The sequence below is a fragment of the Cnephaeus nilssonii genome (assembly GCF_951640355.1).
Source record: "Cnephaeus nilssonii genome assembly, chromosome: X".
In the NCBI taxonomy this organism is placed as follows: domain Eukaryota; kingdom Metazoa; phylum Chordata; class Mammalia; order Chiroptera; family Vespertilionidae; genus Cnephaeus; species Cnephaeus nilssonii.
Genome location: NC_137071.1, coordinates 43702405 through 43720861, shown reverse-complemented (window position 1 = coordinate 43720861; position 18457 = coordinate 43702405). Strand labels below are relative to the sequence as shown.

The 18457-nt window shown below is 40.6% G+C and overlaps 1 pseudogene across 1 annotated transcript in view; it reads right to left on the bottom strand.

Moving 5' to 3' along the window:
• Window positions 1–423: 423 nt before the first annotated feature.
• The window catches only part of LOC307095292 (importin subunit alpha-1-like), a 37692-nt pseudogene continuing 19658 nt past the window's right edge, over window positions 424–18457 (bottom strand). Inside the window, exon 2 of the transcript in view lies at window positions 424–1976. The product of the transcript in view is annotated as an importin subunit alpha-1-like (transcript). The remainder of the gene's footprint in view (window positions 1977–18457) is intronic.

Here is an 18457-nt window from a genome sequence, read left to right as displayed (position 1 = left end):
CAGTTGGAGCATCATCCCACACACCAAAAGATTGTGGGTTTGATCCCTGGTTGGGTCATGTATGGGAGGCAACTGATCAATGTTTCTCTCTCACATTCACTTTTCTCTCTCTCTCTAAAAAAAAAAATCAATAAGAACATATCTTTGGGTGAGGATTTTTTTTTAACATTTTCCTCCCTGGTGGAATATAATTTTTATGTACAGGAGAATGTAAGATATGAAATTCCACATAGAAATAAGAAACCCACTAAGAGGAGAAACTTCATACAGTATGTACAGTTTGGAACTGTTTAAGAATAGATTCATTGTAAAAAGTGCTACAATAACAAACTACATTTTAAAAGAATTCTTAGTAGATAAACAGTAAGGCATATTTATACCACACATAGTACACAACCAAAAACTATGCCGCAGTTGTACAATCTAAAAATTAAAGGTCCCCGGAGTGCCATCCTGAACTTGGAATGTATAAACTTCAGAGGTAGTTTCTGGCACAACATTTTGATCTTCCTCTTCCTCTACAGAGAAATACTTCTTAATCAAGTTTAGTGAAGCTGTGTACACAGACTCATTTTCATGATTCCATAGAGCTTAAATTTTTTCCAAACCTCCACATTCTTCAATCATTTTATTTAGTTTCTCAGTTTCACCTGGTTTCTCAGAAGCCAGAAAGATATTTGAAATAGCATCCAGAATACCTAGAATAATTTTGGTATCTTTCGCTGTTAAGAGGTTCATCAGTGGTTCTATTATGCCACAATGAAAGAGGTATATAATCTGTTCAACTGTTCCACCACGTGTATAATTGGTCACAGTCAATACAGCTTCCTTTCGTGTCTTAAAGTCTGACTTATAAAGAACAACCAAGAATGGGACTAATGCATGATTCACAACTTGCTGTATCTGGTACTGGTGGCCAGCTGTGATGTTTGACATTGTCCATGTAGCTTCCTTCTGAATATTAGTTTTGGAGTTCATTACAGGCTTGGAAAGACAGCAAGTGCATGCATTACAACCTACTTCTGTTCATCTGTCCCAAAGACAATATTTCCTATGGCTCTTAGCGCAGGAGTCACAATTGACAATTCAGTAGCTCCTAGGAGCTTTGCAAGTTGGGGCACAGCTCCTATTTTCACTGACATTTCAATCCATTCATTTGGACCATCAGTAAGGTAGGGAATGGCCCAGCAACTATCTGGTAATACTTCTGGATCATCTTGATGCAAGAGATGAACTAAAGTAGAAAGAATCTGCTCAACAGCATTTAATGAGGGTACAGGATTCTTGTTGCAACAAAGGTTTGAAAGTGTCCAGGTAAGCTTATGTAAGTAACCACATACTAAAGATGTCATATCAGGAACGGCAAGAAGAGTCAACAGTGGGTCAATTGCACTGCACTTGATAACCAAGTCTTGGAAAACTGAACTATAACCTGCAATGTTTCCTAGAGCCCATAGGCTTGTTCATTAATGTGAACATGGGGAGATGACAAAAGAGAAATGAATGCTGGAATGGCGCCTCCATCTATTATAGCCTTGGTCTGTTCTGATGTCCTGGAAGCAATGTTAGTGAGGGCCCAAGCAGATTCAAACAGAATGGGACTGCAATCAATTCTTCCCAAGAAGGACACAAATTTTGGAATGAAATCAGCCTGGATTATGTTGTCTATAGGTGGCTGTCTTTCCCTAAAAAAAAAACCAGTTTTCTCACAGCCTGAGTAACTTGGAGGTGGCTTTTAAAATTGCTGCTATTTTTGCCTTTGAGAACGTCCTCAATAGGACAATTTATAGTGCCCTAATTGTTGTGGTTTTCCATCAGTAGAGAAGTATCATCATCCGCAAACGAGCTTTCATTTCTCCTTTTTAGCATATGGTCATCCTTCTTAGCTTTTCTCAACTCCATATTAAGTTCTATTTGGTGACCCTGCATTTCTGTACTGTCTTTTCCCTTGTTCTTGAATCTGTTTAGGCAGTCAGCTGGTTAATTAGCATTCTACTTGGTGGGCATGAATATGAGACAAAGGGAGAAGCTATACACAGCCAGCTCTGGCTTTCACAGGAGACTGTGAACAGAGGACAGGCTGCGGTTTGGTTGCTGTAAAAACCTCCTCCATGGGTCAGCCCTAAGATGGTGTCTCCAGTGAGGATATATTTTTAAGTTCATTGTTTTTTATTGCTGTGTGATTTTCCATTGTATAAATGTGGTAAAGTTATTTATGTACTCAAACATTGAAGGATAAGGCTATCAAGTTTTCTCAGTGGTTAGAGCTTCAGCTGTGGACTTAAGGGTCCCGGGTTCAAATCAAGTCAAGGGCACAAACTTGGGTTGCAGGCTCCTACCCACTCCAGTCAGTTGGACTGTGTGCTGGAGGCAACCAATTGATGTGTCTCTCTCACATTGATGTTTCCCTCTCTTTCTGTCTCTCTCCCTCCCTTTCACTGTCTCTAAAAACCAATGAAAAAATATCTTCTGGTGAAGATTAACAAACAAGAACAACAACAAACATTAAAGGACAATATATACACTTAAGTGTTCCAGTCAACTCAGAATGCATATTTTTCAGATCCAAGATGGCTGCCAATGAGACAGCATGCTACAAGATAATGTGTGAGTGAGAAAATGAAAGAACAGTGCATGGATATGCGGGGAGTGTCTGTATTTGTGAGAGAGGGACAGATAAATTCCACAGGACTGTTGGGGACTGGTGGACTGGGCTCCCCTGGCCAGACAGCCTCTACTGCTGCTGAAATCTCTCTGAGAACAGCCGGCTCTGCTGCAGAGACTGCACCATCTTGAAGGGGAGACCAGCTGTGATCGGAAGCCCAGCCTTACCTTCAACCAGGGACACCTCGGATAACTACCGGGACCCTACAGCCACAATGCCCAGGAACCAGCTTCCTAAGCTGTGAACCCATGAACAGTGGAAATCCGTCCTCCCCAACTGCAAGTGCCTAAAAAGTCGGTCCAGGAGGAGACAAAGCAGTGCCAAATACACAGACAGGCCCTGTGCCTTCTCACAGAGCAGATAGAAGGAACAGTTGAATCGAGCAACACCCACCTGGAATTGGAAAATTAAACACAGCTGGTGAGGCAATCCATGGATGAAAAGGTCAGATATTGCCTAGGGAAAGTGCCTTTAAGTCAACGCAGGAGAGAGAAAGAGGCACATAACCAGACACCCTGAGAGGAATGATCATGAGGAGACAAAGAAAGAGCCCACATATGAAGGAAAAGGAGGAATCACCAGAAAAGAAAGTAAACTAAATGGAGGCAAGCAATATGTCAGAGAAATTGTCATAAGGACGCTGAAAAGGTTGGAGACAAATTCAATAATATGTGTAAGAACCAAGAGGAAATGAAGAAGAACCAAGAAGAAATGAAAAATGACATCACTACATTAAATAACTCAATAGAAAGCATCAACAGTAGACTAGAAGAAATGGAAGACTGCAACAGTGAGCTAGAAGACAGGGTAGGAAAAATACCTAAGAAGAGCAGCATCTAGAAAAAAAAATCTTAATAAAAAGGAGGAGACCCTAAGGGAACTTTGGGACAACACAAAATGAAACAACATCCGCATAATAGAGATACCAAAAGGAGAGGAAACTGAGCAAGGAATAGAAAACCTGTTTCAAGAATTATTGACAGAAAACTTCCCTGATATCAGGAAGAAAAAACTCACACAAGTCCAAGATGCTCACAGAGTCCCAAACAAGATGAACCACAAAAGACTGACACAAAGACACATTATAATTAAATTGGCAAACACCAGTGACAAAGTAAGAATCTTAAAGGCTGCCAGAGAGATACAGAAAGTTACCTACAAGGGATCTCCCATCAGACTCTTGATTGATTTCTCAACAGAAACACATCAGGCCAGAAGGGAATTGAATGAAATATACAAAGTCATGCAAAGCAGGGGTCTGAATCTAAGAATACTGTACCCAGCAAGGTTATCAATCAAAATTGAAGGTGAAATCAGGAGCTTCACAGACAAAAAAGGACTAAGGGAGTTTATTACCACCAAACCAGCAATGAAAGAAATGCTAAAGGGTCTGCTGTAAAAAGAAGAAATAGGAAGGGAAGAAGGAACACAGGCATAAAGAATAACAATGGCGACAAACAAGAACCTATCAATAACAACTTTAAATGTACGTGGATTAAATGCCTCAATCAAAAGACATAGTGTAGCTGAGTGGATAAGAAAACATGACCCATATATCTACTGTCTACAGGAAACCCATCTCAGAACAAAGGACTCACACAGAATGATGGTGAAGGGATGAAAAAAGGTTTTTCAGGCAAATGGAAATGAAAAAAAAGCTGGGGTAGAAAAACTTACATCTGACAAATTAGACCTCAAAGTGAAGGCCATAAAAAAAAGATAAGGAAGGCCACTTTATAATACTAAAGGGAGCAATTCAACAATAAGATATAACTCTGGTAAACATATATGCACCCAATACAGGAGCACCCAAATACATAAAAAAACTTCTGGACGATATCAAGGGAGAGATTGACAGCAATACAGTTATAATAGTGGACTTCAATACCCCACTAACACCACTGGACTAATCCTCTAAACAAAAAATCAGCAAAGAAACATCAATCCTAATTGACTCACTAGATCAGATGGAATTAATTGACATCTTCTGAGCATTCCACCCCAAAGCCACAGAATATACATTCTTCTCAAGTGCACATGGGTCATTTTCAAAGATAGACCACATATTGGGACACAGGCAAAGTCTCTTCAAATTCAAGAAGATAGAAATAATATCAAGCATCTTCTCAGATCACAATGGCATAAAACTAGAAATGAACTACAATAATTTTTTTTAAAAAAATCAAACATGTAGAGTCTAAACAGCATGCTATTAAACAATGATTGGGTTACCAAAGAGATCAAAGAAGAAATAAAAAGCATCCTGGTAACAAACAACAATGAAAACACAACAATCCAAAATCTATGGGAAACAGTGAATGCAGTCTTGAGAGGAAATTTCATAGATCTACAGGCCTACCTCAAAAAAAAAGAAAAAAAAAGAAAAAATGGTAATAAATTATCCAACCCTACAACTCAAAGAGTTAGAAATAGTGCAACAAGAAAAGCCCAGCATAAACAGAAGGAAGGAAGGAAATAATAAAGATCACAGCGGAGATAAACAACATAGAGACTAAAAAAACAATACGAAAGATTAACAAAACCAAGAGCTGGTTCTTTGAAAGGATAAACAAGATTGATGAACCTCTCGCCAGGCTCACCAAGAAGTAAAGAGAGAGGACCTAAATAAAAAAAATCAGAAATGAAAAAGGTGAAATAACAACTGATCCCACAGAAATACAAATGATTATGAAAAAATACTGTGAACAGAATGGATATTTTACCACTTCACATGCAATATCAGTCACTTTAAACTTTATTTCTATATTTTTGTGATAATATATATTGCATCTACATACATTTAAAACCCCACCAGATAATATTATCATTTTTCAATCATTATGAGTACTTCAGGTAACTTAAAAGGAGAAAATAATAGTCTATTACATTTACAAAGATATTTATTTTCTTTTTCTTCATTTCTGATGTTCCAAGTAACTACTTAGAATCATTTCCTTCTCATCCAAGAACTTCCTTTATTCTTTCTTTTAGAGCAGGTCTGCTGGTGACAAATTCTTTTATTTTCATTCATCTGAAACTATTTTTTTTTTCAGTTTAATTCCTAAAAGTTATTTTTACTGTATGTAGAATTCAGGCTGACAGTTGCTTGAGCATTTTAAAGATGTCTTCTTATCTCCATGGTTTGTGAAGAGAAATGTGCAGTTGTTTGAATCATTGTTTTCCCATATGACTACATTGGTTTTCTCTGATTACAATATATTTTTGTTACCTTTGTTTTTAGCATTTTGATTATGAAGGATTTAGATGTACAGTTATTTAAGTTTATCCATTTTAAATTTGGCTAAGTTCCTTGATTCTGTATGTTTATTTGTTTCAACAATTTTGGGGTCCTTTTAGCCATTATAAATTCAAATATTTTTCTACATAGCACCCTTCTCTTTCCATTTTGGGACTCTGATGACATAAATATTAGAAATTTTGGTTTTGTCCCACAATACCTAAACTCTGCTAATATTTCTTTTCTCTCTGTTTTCTTCAGAGTGGATAATTTTTATAACCCTTTTTTCAGGTTTACCAGCTCTTTCCTCTGTTATCTCCAATCTGATATAGAGTGTTTTGAGTTATTTTTTTAGTTATTTTATTTTTCATTTCTAAATTTTCTTTTTTATAGCATCTAATTCTCTGCTAATACTTTTGATGTTTCCATTTATTTTACAGTGATATTCTCTACATCTTGGTTATAATAACTATTTTCAAGTGATTTTCTGATAATTATAACATATAGGTCATTGCATGATTGCCATATTTTGATTTTTTTTTCCTCTTGAGAGTTGCTGAGATTTTCTTAGCTGTTTCTTTTATTATCATTATTATAATTTTTATTGTGGTCACACTGGTTAACAGATTATATAGGTTTTAGATGCACAATTTTGCAACACATTATCTGTACACTGTATTGTGTGTACACAACCCCAAGTAAAGTCACCTTCCATCACAATTTATTCCTGCTTTAACTGCTCCAATCACAGATAACAGTATGGTGATTGCTGGGGAAGAATAGATTGAGGGATGTGGAGGAGGGTATAGGGGAGATAAATGGTGATGGATGGAGACTTGACTTGTGGTGGTGAACACACAATACAGTGTAAAACTGATGTACTGTAGAATTGTGCACCTGAAACCTATATAATTTTTAAAATCCTCCCCTGAGGATATGTTTTATTGATTTTAGAGAGAGAGGAAGGGAGAGAGAAAGAGAAACATCGATGTCAGAAGGAAACATTGATTGGTTGCATCCTGTATGCAACCATCTGAGGATCAAACCCTCAACCTAGGTATGTGCCCTGATGTGGAACCAAACGCACAACCATTTTGGTGTATAGGATGATGCTCCAACCAACAGAAACATGGTCCATCTGAAACCTGTATAATTTTATTAACCAGTGTCACCCCAATAAATTCAATAAAAATGAGAAAATAAATAAATTCTCCAATCAATAGAATAGTTCCCAAGAAGGTGGCAGAGGTAAACACCAGTAATTGCCCCTCCCACAACCACATAAAATTACAATTACAATACAGAAGAACCATCATTCAGAATCTCCTAAAATTAGGCTGCATGGGATAAGTCCTACAACAAGAGGCATAAAGAAGAAAGCACATTGAGAATGGTAGGAGGGGCAGAAGCACAGAATGAACTAATCCTACACCCACCTGTGGTGTTTTTTTAATCAGGAGAGACATCACAGCTGAGGAGGCATCCAATGAGAAGCAAGGGGAGGGCAGTTGGGGGCCATGAGGCCAGCAGGGGAGGGCAGTTGGGACCATCAGGCCATCTGGGGAAGGCTGTTGGGGGCTATGAGGTCAGCCAGGGAGGGCAGTTGGGGGCCATGAGGCCAGCTGGGTAGGGCAGTGGGGACCATGAGGCCTGCAGAGGGCCGCAGTTAGGGATGAGAAAGCCGGCAGGGGGGCAGTTTGGGGTGAGCAGGCCGGCAGCAGAATGGTTAGGGGCTATCAGGCAGGTAGGCTTGTGAGCAGTTAGGAGCCAGCAGTCCCGGATTGTGAGAGTGATGTCCGACTGCTGGTTTAGACCAGATCCCTCAGGGATTGTGCCTAAACTGGCAGTCTGAAATCCCCAAAGGGTCCCAAATTGGAGAGGGAGCAATCTGGCCTGAGGGACACGCCCCCCCCCCCCCCACCCGTGCATGAATTTCATTCACCGGGCTATTAGTTATATCATAAAATCAATAATTTTAACAACCTTTATGATTTGGAGGTTGTTGCCTGAACCATACTATTGTGCTTCTAACAGTCAGGAAATTGGAATAAAACTTAACCTTTTGCACTCAAATGTCGAGTGTGATGGTTATTGAATGTATCGATAATTTGAAATATAAAAAAATCCAAATAAATAAGTTTGTATGAAAAGAAACTCCAGTTTTTTATTCTACTGCCAAGCTTTGTAAAATCTGGGGTATTTAAAAAATTAAATTCCGAGTAGAATAAAGGAATCGAGAAAAAAGCAAATGAGTGCAAAGGGTTAAGATCTGGTTTTAACTTAAAAAAAAAAAAAAAAGAAAACAAGAAACAAACAGATACTTCCCACAATAGTCCCAGTTCAGATCAAAATACACAGAATAAAAGTAAAGGAATGGAAAAATATACTTTGTGCAAATGGACATAAGAAAAAACTGCGATAGCAATATTCAAATCAAACTGGACATTAAAACAAAGGCTATAGCAAGAGACAAAGAAGCACATCTCCTATACAATAGCTAAGATATGCAAGCAATCTAAATGTCTCTCAATAGACAATTGCATAAAGAGGATTTGATGCACATATACAAAGGTACATTACTCTGCCATAAAAAGAATTAAACCTTACCATTGTGACAACATGCATGGACTTAGAGGGTATTATGCTAAGTGAAATCAGTCACACAGAGAAAGGCAAATACCATATGGTTTCCCTTATATGAGAAACCTAAAATTATATGCAAACAAAGCAGAAACAAATTCATAGATACAGAGAATTTTGAGATGGTTGCAGGATCAAAGCTAGGTTAGGGTGTTGGGTAAAAAAAGGTGAAGGGATTAAGCAGTAAAAATTGGAAGTTACAAAATAGTCATGAGGATGTAAAGAATAGCATAGGGGTTATCCTACCTAATAAAATAGTAATATGCAAATTGGCCGCACCTTCGCTACGCCCAAGCCACGCCCACCAGCCAAAGTCACGCCCGCCAGCCAATCAGGGCGAGTATATGCAAATTACCCAACAAATATGGCGGTTAATTTGCATACGCTGAGGGAGGGAGGAGTGAAGACTGAAGACAACTTAGAAGGAAGAGGGAGGAAAAGCGGAAAGCAAGGTGGCTGCCAGAGGGAAAGCTCAGGCGGGGTGGAGCGGGGCGGGGTGGGGTGGGGTGGGCGGCAGCGGCACGTGGGTGCAGGCGCGGTGGCCGAAAAGGCGGCGGCAGCGGCAGTGCACGCGGCCGCAGCAGCCGCTTGCAGGATTCTTCCTGCAAATGGGCTACTAGTAATTAATAGTATTATAATAACTAGGTATGGTGTCAGGTGGACACGACTTATCAGGCTGATCACTTTGTAAATTATATAAATATCTAACTATTATCCTGAAACTAATGTAACAGCAAATGTAAAATATAATTGAAAAATTAAAATAATACTAGTAATTTTTTTTTTTTTTGGTGTCTTTATCTGGGTTTGGGATTAGCGAAATGCTAGCTTCATAGAAAGAGCTCAAATGTTTTTGGAATAGTCTGAGGAGGATATGTTTTATTTCTTCTTTGAATGCTTTGTATAACTCCCCTGTAAAGCCATCCGGACCAGGGCTTTTGTATGCTGGAAGATTTTTTTTAAATATATTTTATTGATTTTTTACAGAGAGGAAGGGAGAGGGATAGAGAGTTAGCAACATCGATGAGAGAGAAACATCGATCAGCTGCCTTCTGCGCACCCCCCACTGGGGATGTGCCCGCAACCAAGGTACATGCCCTTGACCGGAATCGAACCTGGGACCTCTCAGTCCGCAGGCCTACGCTCTATCCACTGAGCCAAACCGGTTTCGGCTGGGTCATGTTTTCTTATCCACTCAGCTACTCTATGTCCTTTGATTGAGGCATTTAATCCATTTACATTTAAATTTATTATTGATAGGTACTTGTTTGTTGCCATTGTTATTCTTTATGCCTGTGTTCCTTCTTCTCTTCCTATTTCTTCTTTTTACAGCAGACCTTTTAGCATTTCTTGCATTGCTGGTTTGGTGGTAATAAATTCCCTTAGTCTTTTTTTGTCTGTAAAGCTCCTGATTTCACTCCCAATTTTGATTGATAGCCCTGCTGTGCACAGTATTCTTGGATTCAGACCCTTGCTTTGCATGACTTTGTATATTTCATTCAATTCCCTTCTGGCCTGATGTGTTTCTGTTGAGAAATCAATAAAGAGTCTGATGGGAGATCCTTTGTATGTAACTTTCTGTCTCTCTCTGGCAGCCTTTAAGATTCTTACTTTGTTGTTGGTGTTTTCAAATTTAATTATAATGTGTCTTGGTGTCGATCTTTTGGGGTTCATCTTGTTTGGGACACTGTGAGCCTCTTGGACTTGTATGAGGTTTTTCTTCCTGATATTAGGAAAGTTTTCTGTCATTATTTCTTCAAACAGGTTTTCTGTTTCTTGCTCAGTTTCCTCTCCTTCTGGCACCCCCCTATTATGTGGATGTTGTTTCATTTTGTGTTATCCCAAAGTTCCCTTAGGCTCTCCTCCTGTTTTTTCAGTTTGTTTGTTTTTTTCTAGATGCTGCTCTTCTTGGGTAATTTTTCCTACTTTGTCTTCTAGCTCACTGATGCAGTTCTCCGTTTCTTCTAGTCTACTGTTGATGCTTTATATTGAGTTATTTATTGCAGCAATGGCATTTTTCATTTCTTCTTGGTTCTTCTTCATTTCCTTTTGGTTCTTACACATATTGTTGAATTTGTCTTCCATCTTTTTCAGTGACCTTATGACCATTGCTCTGAATTCTTTCTCTGTCATATCACTTACCTCCATTTCATTTACTTCCTTTTCTGGTAATCCCTCCTTTTCTTTCATATGAGGGCTGTTTCTTTGTCTCCTCATGATCACTCCTCTCAGGGTGTTTGGTTATGTAGCTCTTTCTCTGCTGCATTGACTTCCTCTAGGGGATATTTGACCTTTACATCCATGGATTGCCTCACCAGTTGTGTTTAATTTGTCAGTTCCAGGTGGATGTTGGTTGATTCAGCTCTTCCTTCTATCTGCTCTGTGAGAAGATGCAGGGCTTGCCTGTGTTTTCTGCTCTACTTTGTCTCCCCCTGAACAACCTCCCAGGCACCCACAGTTGGTGAGGCTGGAGTTCCAGCGTTTGTGTGTTTGCAGCTGAGGTAGCTGGTCCCTGGGTGTTGTGGTTGTAGGGTGTTGGGAGCAAGGTCTCCCTGGTTGAAGGTAAGGCTGGGCTTCTGATCACAGCTGGTCTCCTGATCACAGCTGGTCTTCCCTTCAAAGTGGTGCAGCCTCTGCGACAGAGCCAGCTGCTCTGGGAGAGATTTCAACAGCACTAGAGGCTGCCCGGTTGGGGCAGGCCAATCCACCAGTCCCCAACAGTCCCTTGGACTATAGCTGTCCCTCACACACAAATACAGACACTCCCTGCATGTCCATGCACTCTCCTTTCATTCTCTCACTCACACACTATCTTGCAGCCTGCTGTCCCTTCGGCAGCCATCTTGGATCTCCCGTTTGGTTGATCTCTCACCTATATTTTTTATAATAATTAAACTTGGTCTTAAAATATATTCTTTATGACAGTATGAACAAGACAGTAAAATTTCTACTGAAATAATAAAACATAGCTGAGATGCAACCACTTTAATATCTTTTATAATTCTTCTGCTACTTTAAATGTCATATATCTCTGAATTAGCATTATAAATGTATACTAACATTAATGGAACATTAACATTAAGAAAAGGAAGAGTGTTATTTGTAAACTTGTATGGCAAATAAGATTGGCTTAATCCTGTTTTCCTAATCCTATCTAATAAAACAGTAATATGCAAATTGACCGCACCTTCGCTACACCCATAAGCCACGCCCACCAGCCACGCCCACCAGCCAATCAGGAGCAAATATACACGTTAAACCAGCAAAGATTGCAGGGGGAAAGGGCAGCACCCATGCCAGTGAGATCCAAGCCATGATGGTGGACTGGGGCAGACGGTTACTGCCGGCAGCCGGTTGACCAGGTCCGCCATCACCGATCATGGACCAGGGCAGTTGGCATGGGTTAGCACTTGCAGCCGCCTGACCAGGTCCCGGATAAGGGCTTCGCGTCAGCCGCTGGCAGCGGCTGACTTGAAGCCTCTATCAGGGATCATGGACCAGGGCAGGTGGTGTGGGTTAAGGCCCGCAGCCGCCTGCCCGGGTCTGCCATCACCGATCGCGGAGCCGGGCAGGCGGCGTGGGTTAAGGCCCGCAGCCGCCTGCCCGGGTCCGCCATCACCGATCGCGGACCAGGGAAGGCGGCATGGGTTAGCGCCCGTAGCTGCCTGCCGGGGTCCGCCATCACCTATCTCGGACGAGGGCAGGCAGCGTGGGTTAGCGCCCACAGCCGCCTGACCAGGTCCCGGATAAGGGCTTCGAGTCAGCCATCGCCAGTGGCAGCTGACTCAAAGCCCCTATCAGGGATCATGGACCAGGGCAGGCAGCGTGGGTTAAAGCCCGCAGCCAGCTGCCCAGGTCCGCGATCACCGATCTCGGAGCAGGGCAGGCGGCGTGGGTTAACGCCCGCAGCCGGCTGCCCAGGTCCGCGATCACCGATCTTGGAGCAGGGCAGGCGGCGTGGGTTAACGCCCGCAGCCGGCTGCCCAGGTCCGCGATCACAGATCACGGAGCAGGGCAGGCGGCGTGGGTTAACGCCCGCAGCTGGCTGCCCAGGTCCACGATCACAGATCACGGACCAGGGCAGCTGCCTGCCCAGGTCCATCACCGATCGCGGACCAGGGCAGGCGGTGTGGGTTAACGCCCGCAGCCGGCTGCCCAGGTCCGCCATCACCGATCATGGACCAGGGCAGGCGGTGTGGGTTAAGGCCTGCAGCCGCCTGCCCAGGTCCACGATCAGGGATCACGGACCAGGGAAGGCGGCATGGGTTAGCGCCCGTAGCTTCCTGCCCAGGTCCGCCATCACCGATCTCGGACGAGGGCAGGCAGCGTGGGTTAGCGCCCACAGCCACCTGACCAGGTCCCAGATAAGGGCTTCGAGTCAGCCATCGCCAGTGGCAGCTGACTCAAAGCCCCTATCAGGGATCATGGACCAGGGCAGGTAGCGTGGGTTAATGCCTGCAGCAGGCTGCCCAGGTCCACGATCATGGATGACGGACCATGGCAGGCGGCATGGGTTAGCACCCGCAGACGCCTGCCCAGGTCCCGGATCACGGATCCAGGTGGCGTGGGTTAGCACCCACAGCCGCCTGACCAAGTCCCCGATAGGGACTTGGAGTCTAGCATAACGAAAAGAATAGTCAGCAAAAGCAGGAGACAAGGTTTCATAAGTTCTCCCCCAGGTCACCACTGTTCTCTTATACATTTTAATTATCCCAGACTTTGCATGATGGGATTTGATTTGAATTATGCCTGATAGAGATTACATGACATGAATTGTAGGCTCATTCTTTCTTTTTGTGGTTGCCTGACTGAGAAAGGCCTTGGAATGAGAGAAGGCACTTTTATTTTCCTTTTTCATTCTTTAGAGGCTGAGGAATTACAGTTATATGAAGAACTTAGTGAGAGAATGAAAGTCTCATGCTGTATTATTCTGTAAGTTTTATCATGTGGACTATCAAAAACTTGGTGGGATCCTTTTCAAGAGGTGTTACAAAAATTATGTTGAAATTAACATTCAAGAGTAAAAGGAGAGAAGTGAGTGGTGGGTAAAGGAAAGAACTTTGTCCTAGAAACCAAATAGAAGCCACATAAACCTTCAGATTCTTACTCATTGTGCTTTGGAGGTATTAAAGGATAATTTTTTTAAAAAGTTAAAATCATGACTTATAATCTGTATAGATAAAAGGCTAAGTGACCGACATTTGTCCATCCGTCTGACCAACCGGTACATATGACGCACTGGAAATATAAAAATAAACTTTGACTCGCACACGTGCCATACATATAAAGCTCTCGCTGGCACTAATTTGAATGTTGCATTTGGTGGGAAAGTTCTTTTCAGAGGGGATTTTTGTGTTGCCATGCTATACGATTGGCCATAGTACAAATAAGTTTTAAAGTACTGTAGTGTTTGGGGATGTTTCAGACAGTTGTCTCTTAAAACAAATATGAGATCAGAGGATTCTGCTTATAGTGAATGGTTAGTAAAACTTGGAGATGGCAAACTTGATAGCAGTTTTCATTTAGGAATGGATATTATTGAAATTCCCCATGAAATGATTTTTAATGGATCTATTATTAAAGCCACCTTTGGAAATAGTATATCTATAGATAATATTAAAATATATATAAACATGCAATTCTTTGTTCAAAAAATGAGCACGTTCAAAAATTAAATGAAGAAATTTTGGATATACTTGATGGAGATTTTCACGCCTATTTGAGTGATGATTCCATTGACTCAACAGATGATGCTGAAAAGGAAAATTTTCCCATCAAATTTCTTAATAGTATTACTCCTTCTGGAATGCCGTGTCATAAATTAAAATTGAAAGTGGGTGCAATCATCATGCTATTGAGAAATCTTAATAGTAAATGGGGTCTTTGTAATGGTACCAGATTTATTATCAAAAGATTGCGACCTAACATTATCAAAGCTGAAATATTAACAGGATCTGCAGAGGGAGAGATTGTTCTGATTCCAAGAATTGATTTGTCCCCATCTGACACTGGCCACCCATTTAAATTAATTCGAAGATATTTTCCTGTTATGCCAGCATTTGTGATGACTATTAATAAATCACAAGGACAAACTCTAGACAGAGTAGGAATATTCCTACCTGAACCCATTTTTGGCATTGGTCAGTTATATGTTGCTTTCTCTCTCTCTCTTTTTTTTAAGTATTTTAAAAAAATATTTTATTGCTTTTTTTTACAGAGAAGAAGGGAGAGGGATAGATAGTTAGGAACATCGATGAGAGAGAAATATCGATCAGCTGCCTCCTGCACACCTCCTACGGGGGATGTGCCTACAATCAAGGTACATGCCCTTGACCGGAATCGAATCTGGAATCTTTCAGTCCACTGGGCGACGCTCTATCCACTGAGCCAAACCAGTTACGGCTGTTGCTTTCTCTTGAGTTCAAAGAGCATGTTACGTTAAAGTTAAAGTTGTAAATACTTTATCTCAAGGGAAATTAGTCAAGCACTCTGAAAGTGTTTTTACTCTTAATGTGGTATACAGGGATATATTAGAATAAGTTTAATCACTTTATCAATCATTATTTGCATCAATGTTGTTTTTATATTACGAGTTTGTTATTGTTATATCAGTTTGTTATTGTTATATCATTTTGTTATTGTTTACTTATTAATAAATTTATGTATTATTTTCATATACATTGTACTCATTTCCTTTTATCTCTCACACTTTTATTATAAAGAAAGGGCATATAGCAATATTAAAATATTTCATCTAATTAATTCCCTTTCAGTGTGCACGAATTTCGTGCACCGGGCTACTAGTTATAAAATAAGAAAAAAAGAACTAAACTGGAGTCATGTTAAAATAAGAATTTATAATTACTGTTTGAAATTATTTTTTACATATTCTTATTATGTTCATATTCAAAATGATCACTGTCTTACACATGTGCATATATATATATATATATACATATATATATATATATATATATATATATATATATATATATATATACTTTTATATATACAGACATATAAATGCTAGGTTCCTCAGCCTGGCCTGCAGGGATCAGGCCAAAACCAGCTCTCCAACATCCCCTGAGGGGCGAGGATTGACCCCACTGGTGCACAATTACTTTAATATTAAAGTAAGGTGCAGGCCAGGTTGACCCCACTGGTGCACAATTGGGGCTGGGGAGGGACCACAAGATGGCTCCAGGGTGAGTCTGGCCCATCTCGCCCAGTCCCAATGGGCCAGACCCCAGCAGCAAGCTAACCTACCAGCCCGAGCATCTGCCCCCTTGTTGTCAGTGTGCATCATAGACACTGTCGAATGGTTGAATGATTGGACACTTAGCATATTAGGCTTTTATTATATAGGATATGTAATTTATAAATATATATAATTTATATCTTCATATGTCATGATAAATTGAAAGCTTTACTTAACTTTTTTAAGATTGCTTTTGTCAAACTTGTGTTCATCTTTAAAGTCTTTCAAATGTAATATTCAAAATTCTAATATTTTTGGGATTGTGAAACAGACACTAAAATGTTTAAAGAACACTTAATAAGAAAAGTTTTTGCTACTTCAGAATGTTTAATATTCAATCTTTCTTTTTGGGCTTAGAAAGATGTGAGTAAGATAGATAACTACTGTCAGCCTTCACCTAGCATCATGTCATTTAATGCTGACTGTAAAAAAGATTAATCATTAAAATTTTATAACTGCAGAAACAGAGTCAGAAAGAAGATTTGGAGCCAATATTTGTACAAAGCTCTAAGACTTAGGTGAATTTGTAGTGAAGAGGAAGGAATAGGAATAGAGTGAGATTTTGAATATTACAAGAGAATCCTGGAAGAATTATTAAAATTGTTATTAGAATTTCTGTCATCTACTAATAAAATTTTATTTTAAAACTAAAAAATGAAGTGGGCCTAGGAGTGTCCAATAAAATTAGCAAAATAGAGTTTATTCCCAAACTAGGAACCCAGAGGGCATACTATTGTTCAGAAACATTGCTGTTTAGTAACAACATGATGTAGCATTTTTTTAGAGCAGAGGTTTTAGAATAAACAGTCCAGGGTTAGAATTCAAGCTCTAGCTCTTACCATTCATGAATAACCTTGAATAAATTTTTCAGTCTCAGGATCTTAATGGTCACATCTGCAAAATGATGCTAATAACTTCTTAAGGTTATTGTGAGATAGAGTTCCCTTGGAGATAGAGCAAACATTTCAACAGATTAGACCAGATAGAATGTAAACCATGGCCGCATCCCATTTATCTGTACTTTACACTTCCAGCAATCTAAAGTGGCTTCTCTGAAAGGCCATAACCTGGAAGGAAATAAAAAGAAGGTTTCTGAGAGGTCAAAAGAACTATCACAGGAGGGAGGGCATGATAACTATAGTCTACATTTTACTTGGGGAAAAAAAAACAGCTGAAAAATAGCTAGTCTGAAATACTGTGAGTGGGGAGTATGGAGAGGAGACAGGAGAAGTCATGTAGTGGGTGAGCCAACTCCTGCAGCTGTGATGCACAGCTGGGAAGTTGGAGGGAAGGTAAGCCAGCACAGCTCCAACCCCCTAAGAGTGTAGGGTCTCAGCCCCATGCAGGGATCCCCAAATCAGAGCAATGGAGGAGAGAAGGGGAGCCACATAGCATCGGGTAGTGGAAATCAATGCTGATTTGGTCCACTGGTGGGGACTCAGGCTGCGCTATCCCAGGAAAAATGTGAGTGCTTTGTTACACCACAAGCCTGGGAAGTTCACCAGGATCAGTGTCTGTGAGAGGGGATACTTAGCAGAACTCAGGACCAGTGGAGGGATCTGAGCAGAATACCCAGCAGTAGATCTGAGGGACCGATTATTCTTTGAAACAGCTCTCAGAAGAAAGCAGGATGGGGGATCAGTCAGAGTTCCCTGGTAAAGAAGCGTGATCCTCCCTACCTCCAGTGAAGAGGAGGCACCACTTCCTCCACCTGTGGTATGGCTCTGGGCTGGAAATCTGCACCTAAGCTTCTAGGCCTGGTGGCATGGGGGAATCAGACATCTGGCCTGGTGGGAACATGTGCAAAAGCCCTACCCAGCAAGAGCTGGCTATGCTGAAATATTATAGAGCCAAGCAGGGCTGGGATTATTTTTATTTATTTATTAAAATCCTCTCCTACTTGGGGTGGTGATAAGGGGGTTCCAGTGACCCAAGCATAGCTGAGGTATTGGAAGGAGAGGAAACACTCCTCACCTCTCCTACAAGCTATGAGCACCACCCCCAACACAAGTCTCTTTAAACCATACTGATTGGAACTAGATACCCCTGTACAGCCCAGTTCCACAGGTGAAGGGAAAGCAACTCAGAACAAGTATATTTAAGGGTTGAATCTCAAAGCTGGAAGTCTGAACCAGAGAAGCTCTGCCTAGTAGACTACTTGGGTATCCACCCTGAAGAGATTCAGCCAGGTTGCCCAGGGCCAGGAAAGGACAGCAACTAACATTGGCCTTCATGAAGGAACTGCCCAGGAAGCCTGAGACCCATGTACCACTGGCCAAATCCAACAACATAGGAACAAAATTCAGTGAGCTCCACAAATAGAAGATCCAAAGGTTTTTTTCTTTGTGTGTTTTGTCTTTCCTTTCTCTCTCTCTCTCTCTCTCTCTCTCTCTCTCTTTTTACACATTCTCCTATTGCTATCTTACATTTTAGTCAATATTTTTCTCATTTTCTTCACTTTATAAAATGTTTACTTTAATTTTTCTTCTCTTTTCTCATTCTCCACCATTTTTATTTTCCTATTCTAAATTTTATTATATTTAGTGTTATTTCTTTTTAAAATATTATTATTATTAAGGTCATTTATGTCTATATTTTATTTTTTATACTTAACCCAATTTCTGGTCTCTTTCTTCTTTGCTTTTATATTCTGTTT